Here is a 17962-nt window from a genome sequence, read left to right as displayed (position 1 = left end):
GAAAGGAAGAGCGTTCCAGACGGCCGTAGATGCTCATCTGAAAGCGCGCGATGCAGTGACCGTCTTTGTTCGATGGTTTGCCAAAAGCCACCGCTGTGTGGATGTCGGAAGTTCGCGCGATGGTTGTTGAGGTAGTTGTGTTTAATGCCGTGAGGGTTGATGTCATGTTAGTTGCAATAGAGGTTGTGGTTGTTGCTGTCGTTGTTAATAAATGGTCCTTGTCATGTTTGTAGCTGTGGTAGTAGTCATGGTTGTGCTTGATGTTGTTGCGATAGTAGTCATGTCAGTTGTTTTAGTTGTAGGACTCGTAGAAGTCGTAGTAGTTGCTACAAGTCGTGATTGCGTCTTCTGGTCCAACACCATGTGAGACGAGGCTCTAAAGAAAGCTGTCTCGGGTGTGGACCAATCAATTTCAAGGACAGTGCATACATTATCAGAGTTGTTGTTTTTGTTTGCGTTCCGACCGCAAGTATTGTGGTCAATGTAAACATGACTCCTTGTAAAAAAAGGTGTCAGTTTTGTTGCCAGATAAAAGGATAAAAAAACAATTATCACTATACGTGGCCTCAAAGTACGCCTTTCATAGTGCAGGCGCTGTGGTGACATCACCACCACTTAGTGGTGAGCAGCGGCTGCTGTTGTTGAGGAATAACTTAATGGCGACCGGTGGGCAGGGGTGGAGCCACAGGTGGGGCGGGGGGGCGGAGCCACAGGGGGGCTGGGGGGGTGGCTGGGGGGGGGGGGCTGAGCCCCCCCTGAAATTTTGAGAAAGTCGGTAATCGGGATAACCGGAAATCCGGCTGCTGCAAAATGCTGGCTGCCACCTTGTGCTGCCCTGCAGGCTGCTTGAGCGGCAGCCTTTCGAACTTATCAAACTTATTAGCCACAGCAGCGGCTCCGACCTATTAATAAACTCCGCGTTCAAATCCAATAATATTTGTTTTATACATTTGTGGCACCCATTGGAAAACATACACTGGATATCTCAGAATATTGAAGTCAGCCCCTCCAAAGTCAAAATCCTGGCTCCACCCCTGCCGGTGGCACAGTGGTTAGCGCACTCTCCTGTGAACCTGGTAAACGGAGTTCAATGTCCACTTAATACAAATAACAGTGGTGCATATTTTAACGGGTCTTGGGCCTTCACGAGGCAGACTCAGCCTTAAAATGAGGTACAGGACATTGTACTGATGTTATCATAAATTCTTATAAAATGGTTACAATCTGTATTATCACTTTTACCAATACCCCAATGAAGCCCTCATACTTAAGAAAAAAGGGTGTTGGAAACTGATTCTTTAAGTGAGCGCTAAGCGAGCGGTCTGTACTGAGTACAGCGCTATCCGGAGAGATACACAATTTAATTCAGTCACCAAACAAGAACGCTTTAAAAAAATGTCACAACTACAGCCAAAATGTATAATATAATGAATATGTATTTACAATCCAGAAAATCACGGTTTTGATACAAAAATAAATGTTGTGCTCAGGGTCCATTTGGTGGGGCGCTGGTTCTGGAAGACGCCTGATCACTGAAACGCCTCCCCCGGAATCTTCCCTGCTTCCTGACGACGGGAACGACGATTGGCGACCGTGCAGGAGCCGCAGCCAAAACCAGAGCAGCAATTGCGATGAGGGAATGAGAAGCGGAGGGAACAGAGTGGAGAGGGAGACAAGCGGCATCATTAGCGACGGTCGTCAAAACGTGAACACGCCGGAGCAGTTGCGATTACGTGTGTCGGTAAGGATTGTGGGCGGCACGGTACTCACGTAGAGGTGGATAAAATCGTCGGCCGCTTTGGAGAAATTCCAATTGTTCCGCTCCAGGCATCTGTGGAGGCGAGCGCGGACAGGAGGCAAAGAGAACGTCAGTGCCTTTTTTCCACAGTCCAGCTTGCAAATCTAGTGCCTGGGCTGTGGACCAGATTCCTATGGCCAACTGAAACGGGTTCATGCCAGCTCCCGGTGAGAATCGATTGTGCAGCCCCATTACACAGTGCCGTTTGGCTCGCTTCCCGATGGGAGCCGCACGCTTGGAATAGCGCCGTCGCGAGATCACGGGGTCAACGCAGCAGAGACGCACCGTCAAGTCGCCCAATGTGTTTGTACAAAATTTGTCGAAACGTACAAAAAATTATCGTTTAAACTCGGGACTGGAGTAAGCCACCTCAAGCATACATTGTCCCCTTAATAATCTTTACAAAATGACTGACGCTTTCCTCTGTCTGTGGACAAAAGGGGTAGGGGGGAGTGAAGGGGCAAGAAGGACTTAACAGTCCGAGTCCAAAGACCCTGGTGCCCCTATAAGGGTTTGGCAGAATAAATGGCTCCTGCTGGGCTGTGTCTGATTACTCTTGCAATGAAGCATGACATCATGCGTGTGTGCACGTGTGTGTGGCTGTAAGACAGTTCCCACGTGCTCTCGCCCACCTTTGCGACCACTCCGGTGTCATGTGGGATGTTTCAGCGAATGAATTGACTGTCTCCTGCTGGGACGAGGTGAGTGCAGTAAGCGGGCAGCTGCTGGACGTCGCTGATGTTGTTGAGGCGAATGCAGGGGGCATCTCACTTGAAAGAGCTTCGCGGATGAACATCCGCTCACTCGCGACAGATGGCCTGCCGGGTGTCAACACAAGCAGGTCAATAAAAATAATAACACATTACTTAGTTAAACAGCAAGCTAATGGAGCACCTGAAGGAAACACACATGGGCAAGGGGTCAACACTCTATCCCATACAGAAGACAAGATGGAGATTAGTCCACACTTGCTGTACTGCCTTCTGGAAAGTCAAGAGTATGCAACCTCGTTAAGGAAGAAGCAAAGGAATGGGAGAGGGAGCAGAGGAAAGGGAAGCAGGAAAGCGCATATTGTCTGTGTGCGAAAACATGGTGTGTGTTTGTGGCTATGTGTATATGATGTGTCATGTAGCCCGTATGCCCAGCCACCGCATGCCTAAACAGCTTTTGTTCAGCTGGATAGAGGGGGCTAAATGGGCGCGGGATGGGCTAGAGAAGAGATGGAGTGATTTGGTATAAGAGGATGTGGATCTGAGTGGACTTGCCGATGACTGGTACCAGCCATGTTAAAATCGGCCTCTGTGGAGGAGGCTCGTTAAGAATGCTACTGGGTAGTTGGAGGCAGTCGCCCTCCAACAACAATGGGGGAGGAGTGACGCTCAAAACAACGAGCGGAGCGCTGGGTGGCCAAAGCACAGCAAGTTGGCATAGTAAGGGGCACAGGTGGTGCATTGGCCAGCCATCTCAGTCGACCCGTAGCACGTGGGTCTGCCCCGTGACCTCCTGCCAGTGGGCATTCGACATTCGCGTGGCCTCAACATGCACATAGGCTGGCACAAGCGCCGTGGTGACATCACTGCCACTTAATGGCGAACGGTGGTTGTTATGATGTGTTGGGTCATGGTGCAAGTGACTCACCTGCCGTCCATGGTTGGCACCAATTGCACCACCCGCCAAAACATCTTCACAGACTCTTGGCAATTCTTGGCTGAGGATCGACACACACGACAAAGGTGCACGGGCGTCAAGAGAGAGCCACGCCATCAACATAAACCGCATGTCAGGATCAATTAGAATGGTGAGGTGGTGCTTATGGCATGCAGTGCAGAATGCACCTGGTCTAGTTAAATGCAATGTCAGTGATGCTGTTAATGATGCTACTGCTGATGACGAAGCTGATGGTGAATGTGACTATGCAAATACTCACTCTCTTTGAAGAAGCCGTGCACCGTGAAGTTGACCTGAGTATCCTGTAAAGTGAGAGTCACAAGTAAACACGATCGCCCATCATTTTTAAGCAACCCAAGAGGTGGAGACTGCAGGGTTGGAGTCTCGGCCAGGGTTAGTGCTGTGGCTAGAGTAAGTGTGAGTCTTGGCTTGTGTTAGTGTCAAGGTTTGAGAGAGAGAGATGTTGCTAGGAATTATAATGGGATCGAGTGTCAAGTCTAGGGATAATGTATATTTAAGGCCAAGAAGATGGCTTTAATCTCTCTTACGAGTTACGTTTCACGTAATAATTCACGTTTAATCTTGGAAGGTGGACATATTTACATAGGTATCAAAGAATAAGTCAAAATAATTATAGTAAAAATTCGAAGCATAAATTGAGAGCTTGTGCACATGAAAGGTTTGTAACTCAGGCCGCATAAGCTCAGCAATTTGTGTTTAAGCAGAGCCAGCGGCTATGTCAATGAGGGCGTTTTGGTGCAAGGCCACGGCTCACCGTGCCACGGCTGACAGTGGTGGTGAAGGAGGACATATCGTGATTCTTGTGCGTCAGCTCTTTGATGAAGTCCTCCGCCGTCAGCCGCTCGCACTTGAGCTGTGCTGTGGGATGAGGGGGCAGGAGGGCAACAAAACTGTGGTGATACGAGTGGTGACAGATATGCGCATGTTAAACTTATTTTGCACTGTACGTAGTCAACTGTTGCATTGGAGGTGCGGAGCAAGGAGAAAAAAACTGCATGGCGCACGGTGACAGAATGACATGAACGGTGACACAGTGACGCGCGGATCTGCAAACATCGCTCGTGACCAACACTCACGTGAATCTTCTGGGGTCGGCTGGTCTGTACCCTCCTCTCCCAGGCTGCTCCTGGAGGTAGAAACGAGATCCGGATTGTTAGGAAACGGAGTGGCTACACTCACATCCACAAGTGTGCTTTAATTTCCGTGTTTTCGCAAAGCATTTCTCTCTTCTCGTATCGTTGCGGATACTGATGATTTAATTCCATTTTAGAAGCCATATTTCATTTCGAAGCATTTAAAGCAAGCTTCTGATTGGCTGCTTGCGGCTATGTGAAAAACTCCACACGTTTCGGCGCACTTTAAATGGCCTGCTCTTTGATGACGCTATAGAAGTTGTCATTAATGCTTATAACTGCCTGTACCAATGATAAGCAATGTAACACGTATTCTTGGTTCTTTCGGTAAAGTCATGTAGAAGGGAAATAATAAAATAATAAAATATTAACCAATAAAATTATCGCGACGTTTCGACTGCAACACAAGCAATCATCATCAGGTGTGAAAACCAGAGCAAGAAAATGTTTCACACCTCATGATGATTGCTTGTGTTGCAGTCGAAACGTCGTGATAATTTTATTGTTTTATATTTTTATTATTTTATTGTTTCCCTTCTACGTGATTTTACCGAAAGAACCAAGAATATGAATCCCTGCAGTCACGAAAGCTTTAAATCAAAATTCACTGTAACATGGTCTCTCGAGAGCGGTCTGTGGCAAATACCAATTAATCCTTTCATGTGACAGCCTTGCTGGCCAGTTTGTGAGTGTGTGTGTGTTTGTCAGCTCACTCTGAGGGGGTGTAGATGGTGATGAGGGCATCCTTTTGATACTTCTTGAGCAGACCCTCGCGGTCTGCGGTATCATAAAGACCGTAGTACCTGCCAATGCACACGCAACGCACTTTAATCACCGAGTGCGTAGCCAACCATCGATTCATAATGTCAACTCAATTATTTTGTTCACGATGCAAGTATACAGTCGTGCTTGTGATGATAAAAGAGTCACAATGAATTGTTGCATATATAATTGGATGATGCAGTGGTGTAACAGTTATTGCGCAGGACTTGCAAATCAGAGGTTGCGTGTAATGTTCTGTAAGCGAACGTTGAAGCAAAGGTGCAAAGTGATTGAATCCCCCCACCTCTGTCCAGCCAGCTGTCCACCACAGTTAGTTCAATTGGCAGTGTTGGGGTCAAGTGTGGGTACTCCCTACCCTTCCAAGATGTCCGGCCATTGTGGAAGACTAGGCCAAATACACGATAGAGTGTTCTCTACGGCTCTCCCTTTAGTGGAGTAGAATGCACAAGGAATTACAGGGCTGCACTTTGATATACAATGATAAATTCATGATAGAATTAAGATAATGGGACTTATCTGTAGAAGGAAGGCAGTACATCCGGAAAACGGTAATAACGAGAGACACGTGGCTTAAACTAAATATGCAGCGTAAAGAAACCATTCTAACTGATAAGAAAAGTAAGTGGGTTTGAGCAGAACACACTGGCAGAAGGAATAATGGCCATTAGTCTAGACTAAGTACTGGGTGATCCAGGAGTTGGAGCGTATAAATGAGCTTGTCTATTGATTGTAGGTAGGTTAGTCCATTGCAGGGCAGTTGTATAGTGATGGCTTGGGGAAGCATTTACGTAGCAGTGCATTGATCATTCCTGATGATGATGAAATATTACATAAAAGCATAGGCTGGGACACCCTCGTGTCTGAGTGAGTGCAGGGAATTGGAAGGCTCCTTACTCCTTGAGGAAGTTCGCGATGAGGCCTTGAATGTCGGCTGAGGTGGGCGGCAGAGCGATGGGAGGCTGAGCTGTAGGTGGCAGAGGTGTGGGTGGCAGAGATGTGGGTGGCAGAGGTGTGGGTGGCAGAGGTGTGGGTGGCAGAGCGGTGGGAGGCTGAGGTGTGGTTAGCAGAGGTGTGGGTGGCAGAGGTGTGGATGGCAGAGGTGTGGGTGGCAGAGGTGTGGGTGGCAGAGGTGTGGGTGGCAGAGGTGTGGGTGGCAGAGGTGTGGGTGGCAGAGCGGTGGGTGGCAGAGGTGTGGGTGGCAGAGCGGTGGGAGGTTGAGGTGTGGGTGGCAGAGGTGTAGGTGGCAGAGGTGTGGGTGGCAGAGGTGTGGGTGGCAGAGGTGTGGGTGGCTGAGGTGTGGTTGGCAGAGGTGTGGGTGGCACAGCTGTGCGTGGCAGAGCCATGGGAGCCCGATCTTCGCGAGGCTGAGCCTTGCGAGGTCGAGCCGTGGCTGGGAGAGCTGTGGGTCGCTCAGCTGCGGGAAGCACAGTCGGAGGCTGAGCAGAGGGTGCCATGACTTTGGGCACCATCATGGACATAGATGCGGGTGGCTGTGGCAGCTCAGCTTCTTCCTGTTGGTAACAAACAATGATGGTAATGAAGGTAATTACGATGATGTGAGTGGTGGTGATGAAGTTGATGTCAATGGTGAGTATGATGGTGTTGAGAGTAATGATAGATGTGATGATAACTTCTGATGTGCTAACACGTACAATCTGGTGTACCAACACATTCTGATGTATCAACACAGACACATTCTAATGTACCAACACGTAAACAATCTGATATACCAACATACAATCTGATGTACCAACACGTACACACAGAACGACGGTGAGAGCAGAGCAGCCGCGTGCCGGCTGTACGCATGGCCTCCTCACCTCGATCAGCCGCTGGTCGTCCTTCGTTAGGTCCCCAGCGAGCGGAGACGGTGGGCCTAGAACTGGGCGCATCAAGACGATGGCCTGCAACACGGACAAAGCGGCGACACCGATCAGCTGGCCGCCGGCACGTTGGCACCCCTCCCTTACCTCGTTAGCCCGACAGGGATGTGACGATGCTCCCATTCGCTAGCGAAAGTTGCATCAATTTATGCGTGGGCATGTCTGTGTGTATGTGTCACAATTCTAATGCATGTTGTGCAACCAGGTGTGAGAGAACTCAAGAAACCAGGATATGCTTAATTTTCCACAGTGAGCCCTGGTCACCAATCACGTGTAAAGTATTCGATTTGCATTCAGTTCTTTGCTGTTTCATTTTTGTACATAGGGGGAAAGATGGCAGCAAGATGGCAGCAATTTGGCAAATGGATCAAAGAAAATGGTAAAAATGAGATGGGAATAATGGGAAGCAGTAAAAACGAAATGATTAAAATGACATGAAAAAGTAAATTGATTCTTTAAATGAATCCCGGCTTCCACCAACAATTCAATGAGTTTGATGATTTATGACTATTTGTTATGATTTCGAATGCTGTAATCTTTATAGCTGTGGGTGGTCACACATAGTATATGAGCTATTCAACCCAAAATCAAATGATTCTTACACTACACGTGTGACTAAACGCATGCATTATGTGTGCTGAAATGCATTTAACCCATGCATAATTGCACACCTATTGGCCTAGCCCTCCAGTCCACTTCGGCTGTCTTTTCCAGCCATCCCAGGGGATTTCAATGGAACAACCAAGTAACCTCTTGGGGCCACTATGAAAGGCTACATGAGGATAATAATGATGCCCTCTCATTATCCAGGAGAGTCTTGCTCAGACTCAAGACTTGTTCACGAGGATCCTGTATTAGGATTGTTCGGCAAATTCCCTGAATGAGCATTGAGGTTGGAGGCAGAAGCTGCACTGTCCAGGGGAAAAACACGTACGCATTCAAGTCAAGTACGCTCAAAGTTCTGGACAGATGTATTAAACAATCTATTGATATGCTGTGATCTCCAGCTATAAACAGCTGATGTAACATTTACATCTCATAGCGGTCGGCCTATCACCTCCTGCCTCCCTGGCGCACTCACCCTATAGTTGTCGGGAAAGACAATTTTCCGTGACAGCGCCTTGAGGTTCAAGGCCACCATGTAGTTCACCACATAGAATGTTGCCATGTCTCCCTCAAAGTGGAACTGAGAAGAACACACATACAGACACAATATTGGAGAGAGGCACAGTGTTGTCATCAATGGTGTAGCGTGGTGGGCATGGTCCCATTGATGGACGAGATTTCTCATGCACAGCCCCTACCGTTTGGAATACCCTCCCACTCCACATCTGACAAATCGACACCATCACTTTGTTATTCAAATACAAGATCAAAGCCTTTTCATTAATCTGGGCATACAGTGATGAATAGAAAATCACAGTTTGGACATTTGACCAATAGTTTAAACACAGGATAGTTAAACCCAGGATGGATTGTAAGCAGTCCAGCTTGAACACATCGCTTAATCTCTCGCGCGCATACCTGCAACGGAGTGAAGGGCGTGCAGCAGCCCTGCTGCAGGAACTGCAGAAGCCCCTCCTTGCCGTACTTCCTCCCAAAAGGAATCTGGGGACACAAGAAGCAGTGGCCAGGAGTGAACAATAAGATATATTTACTTTTATATAGCATCATTTATGCTAAAAGCATCCCACAACGGACATTAATAATTTTTCGGACCAAATCACACATACAGCCACTGCCAAAGCAAATGAAAACCCTACGAGCAAGCAAAATCAAGAATCAACAAACAATTTAAGAAATGGCACCAAAACAAAAGGCACAAACAAGAAAAACGTTATCCCAACAAAGGAATTAGTCCATGAGGTCATATCCCAGACCCACAATCCCAAATTTCCAACCAAGCCAGCAAGACCCCAAGCAATTTGTAAGCCTGCACGTGTACGTGTGTCTGCGGGGAGTGCTGGCTCAGTGGTTTGCACACTGCCCTACAAACCCTGGCCACCCAAGTTCAAATCCCGCTCATGGCCAAATAAAGTGGTTGTTGGCCTCACTTAGGTCGACTCAGCTTTAAATGAGTACCTGGTGTCGTGTGTAAACATGAGCACTGAGGTAACAACCACACTATACCCTGAGGTGCTATGCTGGCCTTAAAAGGTGCCCACGAACAGCACCTGCTCCAACAGTTTGCGAAAGGCTTTCCGAAGGATTGTCCTTGTTACCCCCCTTTGGATCTGCCCCTGTATTATTACAATGCGTTTTTATTCAGGAGAGCTTCACTGAGTCTCAATACTCTTTTTGTGGAGGGTCCTTCCATGTTTTTTGCAGTGGGGGAGAGGGCAACATTGCTGTGTCATCCCAATTGTGTAATTTGAATTCATTTTTTTTTTATTCCGACCATCACGCCAGCATATGACATCACTGGATAATTAAGGTCCACTGTAAAGCAGATAGCACATAGTATGTTTACCAATAATACCACGGAGATAACCACCGACTGTGTCCACGTGTGTGCGGCCACTGCATTTACCGTGATCTGGTACCAAGTGGATGGTTCCTGGCTGACGTTGCGCGCCGGAGCACGGTACTCCGCCGGCTCGGCCCGCGTCGTCACAGGTGGGACAACGCTCAACCGCTGCCACCGATGGCCCTCGGGACCGGAGGTGGTGTGCGACGGCACACCAATTGGACCCAGCCTGCTCCACACTCTGATTGGAACACAACGAGAGGGCGCGGCGGTGAACGAGGAGCCGAAGGCAGCCATGCGAGCTAAGCATGCGGTTCACTTAAACGGAGACCGTGTCAAGTTTGATTCATGTTAATGTTGGTAGTGAAGAGTCCTAAGCCACAGGCGAGGAGATTCATTGAACAGAATGTAACCCATACATCGGCGAGTGTAAACAAAATCTTGTAAATTTGACGACCTCGTTGGGTGGTAGAGGGTTAACGTCAAGCATTGGCACCACGTGGCCGAACACCAAAAACAAACGCGGATTCATTGTCCTGGCTATGCCAAGCTACGCTTTAAGTTAGGCTGTGTCAAGGCTACACCCAGGGCTTTAACTTCTTTCTTACAAGTCGCTGGTAGACTACATCCCACCGACGTGTGGGATAGAGAAGAAACTCGTCAGCCAATAACACTGTGGCCTTAAAATAAGAAATGTATAATAGGCGACGTTTTGGGCAATGGCCCTACGAAGAAGGCTGTTGTGGCAAAGTATTGTCAGCGAGATATTAAAATATAAACATTGCACAATGACAAGCACTACATCTGGCTGTCTTTGGCTGCTAATGCTTACATACATTACCAGGTGATATCTTTTTTAAGCTGAGTCGACCTAGGAGAGACTCGGGACCGGTTCAATTATTGCTGGTCACTGATGTTAGCCATGGCTGGTAATAAACTCGGGTCAACCTGGTGTTGTTGTAGAGCAATGGGTCCCACTGCTCCACCACCCTGCACCCTGCTCGGCATGTACACATGCACACACACGCTCGTGTGCACTCGCAGCTCTACTCACGATGGCCGCTTGGAACTCGGCCCATCGTGGTTCTCATCCACCGGATGGGAGCGGCAGAGTGGGGAACGTGGGGAACGTTGTCGGCGTGGTCCACCTCTTCCTTGCTCCCCACCACCAATGCTGACAGTGCACATGCGGGACCCAATCGACTCCCCATCAACGGAGCATCGCACTCTCAGGGGGCTCCGGGACCTGTGTCGTGGGGCCGCAGGCTTGGTCGCTGTCCGCTTGTCAGGGTCTGCACACACAAGAGGGGGTGTGGGGGTGCGGGGCACAAGAGTCTCAGTTTGGAGGTAAGAATGCGTGAATCAGGGGCACCCCGGTGGCTCGATGTTAACTACCTCGCCAGTGATAGAGGATATCGTGGGTTTGATCCCAACCCTGATGCCTGCATATTTGAAGTTTGCACGTTCTCCCCGTGGCCACGTGAATTGTTCTCCGGGTCCTCCGATTTTTCCCTCCACATGTAGAATCAAATTGCGTTTCGATTATTTGGCTGTTATACATTACCACACGCCGATAAGCCAATTCTTTGAGCTATCATTTGTGGCCAGGTCGAAAAAGAGCTTTATTGCTCAGTGGGCTTCAGTTTAGAATTTACACGAAGGAATTCATGGTGGCGCAGAGACGCAATTAACTGTGTGTGGGGGGGGGGAGAGTGAGAGAAGGGCTCGTGAAGATGGAAGGCGGCAGGATTGCAGCTGGGCAGGAGGAGGCAGGGAATTGGCTGAGGACTGGAGGGGAGAGATTTGGCAGGAAAGGAGGAACCGTTTGGAAGGTTTGAGAAAGATAATATATCAAGGGGGGTGGTGCAGATGCGACCTCAGGTACGGGTACAGACGGCCTCGCCTCATATCTCTACTCCACATACTCTCCGAACTTTCCCGTCTCATCTCACTCTACTCCACACTCTCCTACCTCACCAAATTTCTATTCCATTCCACTCTCCTAACTCTCCCGTCTCTACTCCACACACTCTCCAAACTCTCCCATCTCATTTATCTCCTCCACACACTCTCTGAACTTTCCTGTTTCACCTCTCTACTCCACTCACCTCCAAAAACCACCGTCCGCATGCACAGATTGTGCTTGTGGTCCATCTCCATCGACCGCTGTCGCTTGGCAGCGCTCTCCTCCTCCTCCGGGTCACGACCTCCTCGCTTGCGGCGCCGACCCCCTGCGCAGCAGCACCCAGAGATGTACCACCACTGCGTCTCACTCTACCTATCACTTAGAGGTACCATCGCGTCTCCCTCTCTATCCATCACTCAGAGGTTCCACCACCGCCTCTTCCTATACCCATCAGTGAGAGGTACCACCACATCTTCCTCTCCCCATCACTGAGAGGAGCCACCACCGCGTCTCCCTCTACCAATCACTGAGTGGTACCACCAAGTCTTCCTCTACCCATCACTGTGCCCCCCACACAGCTACCCCCCCCCCCCCCCGTTCTCTCGCTTGTGCTATGGGGCCGTCCATAAATGACATCAAGCGATTTTGGACGATTTTAGACCCCCCCCCCCTCGTCACAAAAAGTCAGACCTCCCCTCAAATATGATGTAACAAAACTCTGCCCCCCCCCCCCAAATTATATTTCCATTTTGAAAATAAAACATGCTTTAATCGCTTTAAACTATTGTCATTGTAGTGCGTATTTAATGTGGCGCTGCACTCAGATGTTATAGGAGAAAACACGTATACAAAACTGAGGCTTTGGAAAGCTTAAATTTAGCATAAAATTCACTTGAAAATATTCAACGTCTAACTAAAACTGCAGATGTTCAGAATATATTGAAATTATCTTATAATCATAAAATATAAAAAGTTATTATAACTATTAAAAAAATACTTTAAACTTTGTGGTATAACAAAGCAAAATGTAGAGTACAATTATAACAATCATATATTCATTCCACAGAATGAAAAACCCTGGTAGAATCATTAGAATCAAAATGTTTCATAACAATCATTAAAACAAATTCAAAATGTAAGCTTCTCCATTCTCCCATGGAAAAGCAAAATGCTCCTTCATGGAATAAATAAAAGGAGACATTAGCAAATTTAAATAATCAAATAGTTAATAATGAAAATTAATAAATAAAAATTTGTGTTATAACAATTCCATATTTATTTAAAGTGGCGCATTTTGATGTGACGTCACATTTCTCAAACCCACCCCACCCCCCCCGTCACACATCATCATAGTTTCATAGTTTATTTATTTGTTATAGCCCTGTGAGCCATTCGGCTCTTGAATCGGGTGCAACCTCAACAAACAAAAAACATGAACAAGAAAACATCTTAAAGTGATTATGTGACTGTGCAAACAGAAAATCCAGGAAAAAACAATAAAAATATTCCTGAAATAGCACCGTACACCAACGCTGTGTGCAAAAATCCCAGTGGGATGCAAGTCAAATAACAACAACAACCACAAGACAACTAAGATTAAGGCCATCAGTCTAACTCCGTACTACAATAAACAAAAACATGGCCAAAAACAAAAAAACGTTTTCGAAATCACCAAAATAAAAGCCATAAATGCAATGTAACAGTGATCATAGGGACTGTGACCGAATTTTTAACAATAAACTACATAAACAAATTATAACACCAAAATCTAGAGCCATATTTTAAGGCCACTGAATAGCAGTGGCAGCTAGGGGTGTACAACTCCTCTAGAGCAGTTTTGAGTGAAGATCTCATAGGTAGTGATTCAAGTTGAAGTTTATTGGCAATAGCATTCCAGACCCACATGCACATGTACAGTGCTGTCAATCCACTGCTCAATGAGGGGTGCCTCATGCCAGTTGGGTCCTGGGGCTTATCTGACCATACATCACCACTGTCTTCATTTCGGGTTGGTGAAGCTAGTGCGCAGAACTGATTCAGATACCACTCCCCACTGAGGTTAGCCACGGCTGGGAATAAAACTCAGGTCGACAGCTTGTTAGCAGTGTGCACCGGCTAAGCAGTGAACACCAGTCAACTGGACAAAGTTCACCTCGTGAGTATCATGCGTTATTCCGATCAGACACTTGCTACATAGTTTCATAATATTAGACAAGCAACTCCCATGACTGACAAGAGTGTAGTGGATTGACAACGAGCTAAATGAAAAACAGCTACTACTTAGGTTTTAGCAGTTGTTCTGTACAGCTCTCTGACATGTTTTGTGTTATACTGCATATTGTTTGGCATGTCTTGACGTTTCGCTCCACGTGCTTGGGATGTTCACATGGTAAAACCTGAAAACGCAGTGTAAAGCTATGAAATAGCCAACCTAGAGTTGATGAACGAATTAATATGCACGTGTGTAAGGGTGTCTCTGTGTCTGCACATGTGTACCTCCCTCCACAATTCTCCAGATAGTTCAGCAATTGGTGGGCCCAGCGTCGGGCCAAGCTAAGGCCTGAGGCTGTCTACACGCGCTGGGAGCAAGACATGGATCGTCACAAATGTCTGACCCCCCCCCCACTAGGTGCTAGACGTCATTTATGGACGGCCCGTGTTTATTTTACACGAGTGATGAGTTAGCCGTGTGTGTGGTGTGTAATAAAGTTTATCGTGTACATATTTTACTGGACATGTTGAACAAGAGCTTCATAAAATAATAAATTGATAAAATAAAATAACAATAATATTCTCACGACGTTTCGGCCACAACACAAGCGGCCTTCATCAGGTGAAGGGACGAGACTGTCTGGAGCGCTGTCCTCCAGTCTCGTCCCTTCACCTGATGAAGGCCGCTTGTGTTGTGGCCGAAACGTCGTGAGAATATTATTGTGTTATTTTATTTAATCAATTTATTATTTTATTCTCATTCTACGTGACTTTACCGAAAGAACCAAAGAAAATGAATGCTTGCAGTCACGAAAGCTTTAAATCGAAATTTAAGAGCTTCATAGCTCATCGGATTTTTCCAGGCTAAAAAAACTGATTCTGATTTATTGGTGAGCGCTACGGCAGGTTGACCACACACACACAAACCTTGTGAGTTGGTCTTCATCGTAGCGCTGTTGATGTCCTTCATGAAGATGTACATCTTTATAAAGAAATAAATCCCTACAAGACGCGATGTAGAAGCAGATTGAGCTCCGCCTCTTCGGAACCAGCGGCTTCTGTGGGGACGGTGGACTGCTGAGATTGACGTCACGTCCAACGTCTTCGCGTGACGTCACTACCGGTCACGTGGGAGGCGCGCGTCTGTCACATGACCACGAGCTGCCTGGCCGGGATATCCAGGCTGGTGGTCTCTAAACACGAACGCGTTCGTCAATCACTCTGCGGACTTAAATGGAAAATACATTACACATATAAGAGGCGAAGTTATCTTGCAGTAGGCCCTTATTTGATGAGTTATTTATGTGGCATCACCAGGTAATATGTAGCGATATTTCTGGTGAAATCAGCCTCAAATGGGTGCCTAGTGCGGTGTCTAAACATCGCCATTGGGGAGACAAAGGCGGTCGGGCGTGGTGCTGGCCCCTTTGTACGTGCAGCCTTTTAATAGGTGCTCGCAAACAGCACTTGCCCCAAATGTAAAGGCTTTGTGTGTGTGGGGATCGGTAGTGTAGAAGGACAGGGAGAGATACAGAGTGTGTGAGAGAGGGACGGGGAGAGACACAGACAGTGACAGAGTGACAGAGAGAGACAGAGTGTGTGAAAGTGCGAGAGATGGACAGGGAGAGATGCAGAGAGAGTTAGTTTTAGAGAGACAGTAAGTGATGTAGCAGAGAGTGCGATTGACAATGCGTGTGTGGGAAAAAGAGAGGGACAGAGAGTGTGCAATGTGATGGAGAGTGTCTGTTGTTGAGACAGAGCGTGAGACGGAGTGAATCATTGAGAGAGAATGAGAGAGGGACAGAGAGTGTGTGTTTGCGTGAGAGGGAGTGACACAGACAGAGAAAAAGCGTGTGTGAGAGTTTGTGAGAGAAACAAATATGGGGAGCGGTAGTGTAGCGGTTAACGCGCTGCGCTACCTGGCGACCCAAGTCCCGATTCCCGCTCACGGACAACACCAGTGACGATAATCTGAACCGGTCCAGGACTTCCCCTAGGGCGACTCAGCCTAAAACGAGTACCTGGTGCGGTGTAAACATCGCCACTAGGGAGACAAAGGCGGTCGGGCGTAGTGCTGGCCACCCACTCCCTCGTGTGGCGTGTCGGCCTTCATGGGTGCTCACTAACAGCACTTCTCCCATTAATCTGTTAAGGCTATACGGGGGATCTATGTTTGTTGTTGAGAGAAACATGAATAGTGGGGAGCGATGGGGTGCAATGGTTAGTCCGCAGCGCTATAAACCCAGCAACACGAGTTCGATTCCCGCTAACACCAGTGACGATTATCTGAACCGATCTTGGGCCTCCCCAAGGTCGACTCAGCCTCAAATGAGTACCTGGTGTGGTAAGCATCGCAACTGCGGAGACAAAGGCGGTTTGCCATGGTGCTGGCCATCCAACACCTTGTGAACTCTTCCGGCCTTCATAGGTGCTCGCTACGAATCGATGATGCCTTACCATCAGCCCCACAAACACAAAGCACCTGCCTGGGTATTTTATTTAATAAAATGCTCCATACCTGGGTAGTGTGATTATGACTAGCTCCTGTTTTGGGAGCCCATGCCTCAATACGAATCACTCGAGCAGCAGTATATTTTCATTATCTGCGTAACGCTGTGTGGAAGGAACTTGGTCTATCACTTCAAAGCTCTGGGTTTTCTCCACCACAGTTGTCACTTCACTAAGCTTGCGAAATGTGGAGCCCTCGAATGGAACATCTGTGCCGGTTTTAAACATTCAGGCTAGCCTGCCTACAATCTATCCTGGGTTTAACCAGACGATTGTGTGAGCTCACAGATCCTTCAAAGATCTGGATGCATTCCCATCATCAGAGCCCCTCTGTCAAACGAGGGCTGAGTTGTCTGGGTCATATATCCTGCATGCACATCTACGGCATGCCGAATCAGCTTCTGTTTGACTAGTTGGGTCTACACAGGTGTGGCACAGGCTCGAAATGAGATGGACTGATGTGGCACAAGACGATTTGGAACTGATTTGACTTGTTGATGGCTTGTGCCAGCAGTGTCAAGATCGGCCCCTGCGGCGGAGGTTTTGATAGAAAGTCGCGGAACTTTTTATAAGATCCCTAATCTAAAGATTTGACCAAAAGTCACACAGGCACGCACATGTTATACTTTACACATTTTAAATCTTTATTCACCAGATTACTATTAAGCATACACATCGGTTTCCAAATGCTTTAGATATATTACGGATTGTTGTGGCAAATAGCATGTCGCTTCGTGTGAATCAGTTTTTAAAAAGAAGTTTAAATTTCATAAGAGCAGCTTTCAGTCTTTCACATTATGAAGGATCATTGCCATTTGCCACCCCAACTAGTAAACCATCTTACCCAATCAAATATGCCATGATTTTTGGAATACCACAAAAACAGTTAAAATGTTATATATTTTTAATATATTTCCATAAAGTATTTTCTTCATTACATTTTCCCATAGTTTTCTTACGCACACTATGACAATGCTTTTTATATCAGGCCATTTACACAGAGGCGTCTTAAGTAACTTTAATGTGACAAGCGAATTGCATCACAAACTTGTTTTTTTTTGCAGCCTCCTTGTGCAAAACCAGTCTCTTTTTTACGTAGTTATTAAACCAAAGCTCACAAACTCATGGGCTGTGTTGACCAGGGAAGGTGAAGGTAAATCACCGATAACCTTGCCACGGACACACTCTTAGACAACCTCCATGAAGGACGTTCTCCCTGTGGAACGCATCATCTCGTCTGGATGCACCGATCATTGCAGTGGTCCCCTAGAAGATATATAGATCGCCTCTGAGTACCCCTACTGCTCAACAGCCATTGCAATTAATGTATGAGAGACGCGAGTTGATGGCACAGGTCAAAATATAACAAATAAATGCATCGTATATAGTTTAGACAGCAATTAATTTTGCTGTCATGTATAATCAGGTTGGGTCAAATATTTTAGACAGTCCATCAATTGTCCATTGTGTCAATGTTGAAAGAATTAAGCAACATTGAAAAATATAAAGTTCTGTATTCATTTCCTGCCAATGTCATCAATCACCCTTCCGCCTTGGTCCAGTGGTTTTTACATCATATGCATT

Source organism: Petromyzon marinus, chromosome 51 (genome assembly GCF_048934315.1).
Source record: "Petromyzon marinus isolate PM22_M1 ecotype Great Lakes invasive population chromosome 51, UKy_Petmar_22M1.pri1.0, whole genome shotgun sequence".
NCBI classification, from domain to species: Eukaryota; Metazoa; Chordata; class Hyperoartia; order Petromyzontiformes; family Petromyzontidae; genus Petromyzon; species Petromyzon marinus.
Note: the sequence above shows the minus strand (reverse complement) of the source record.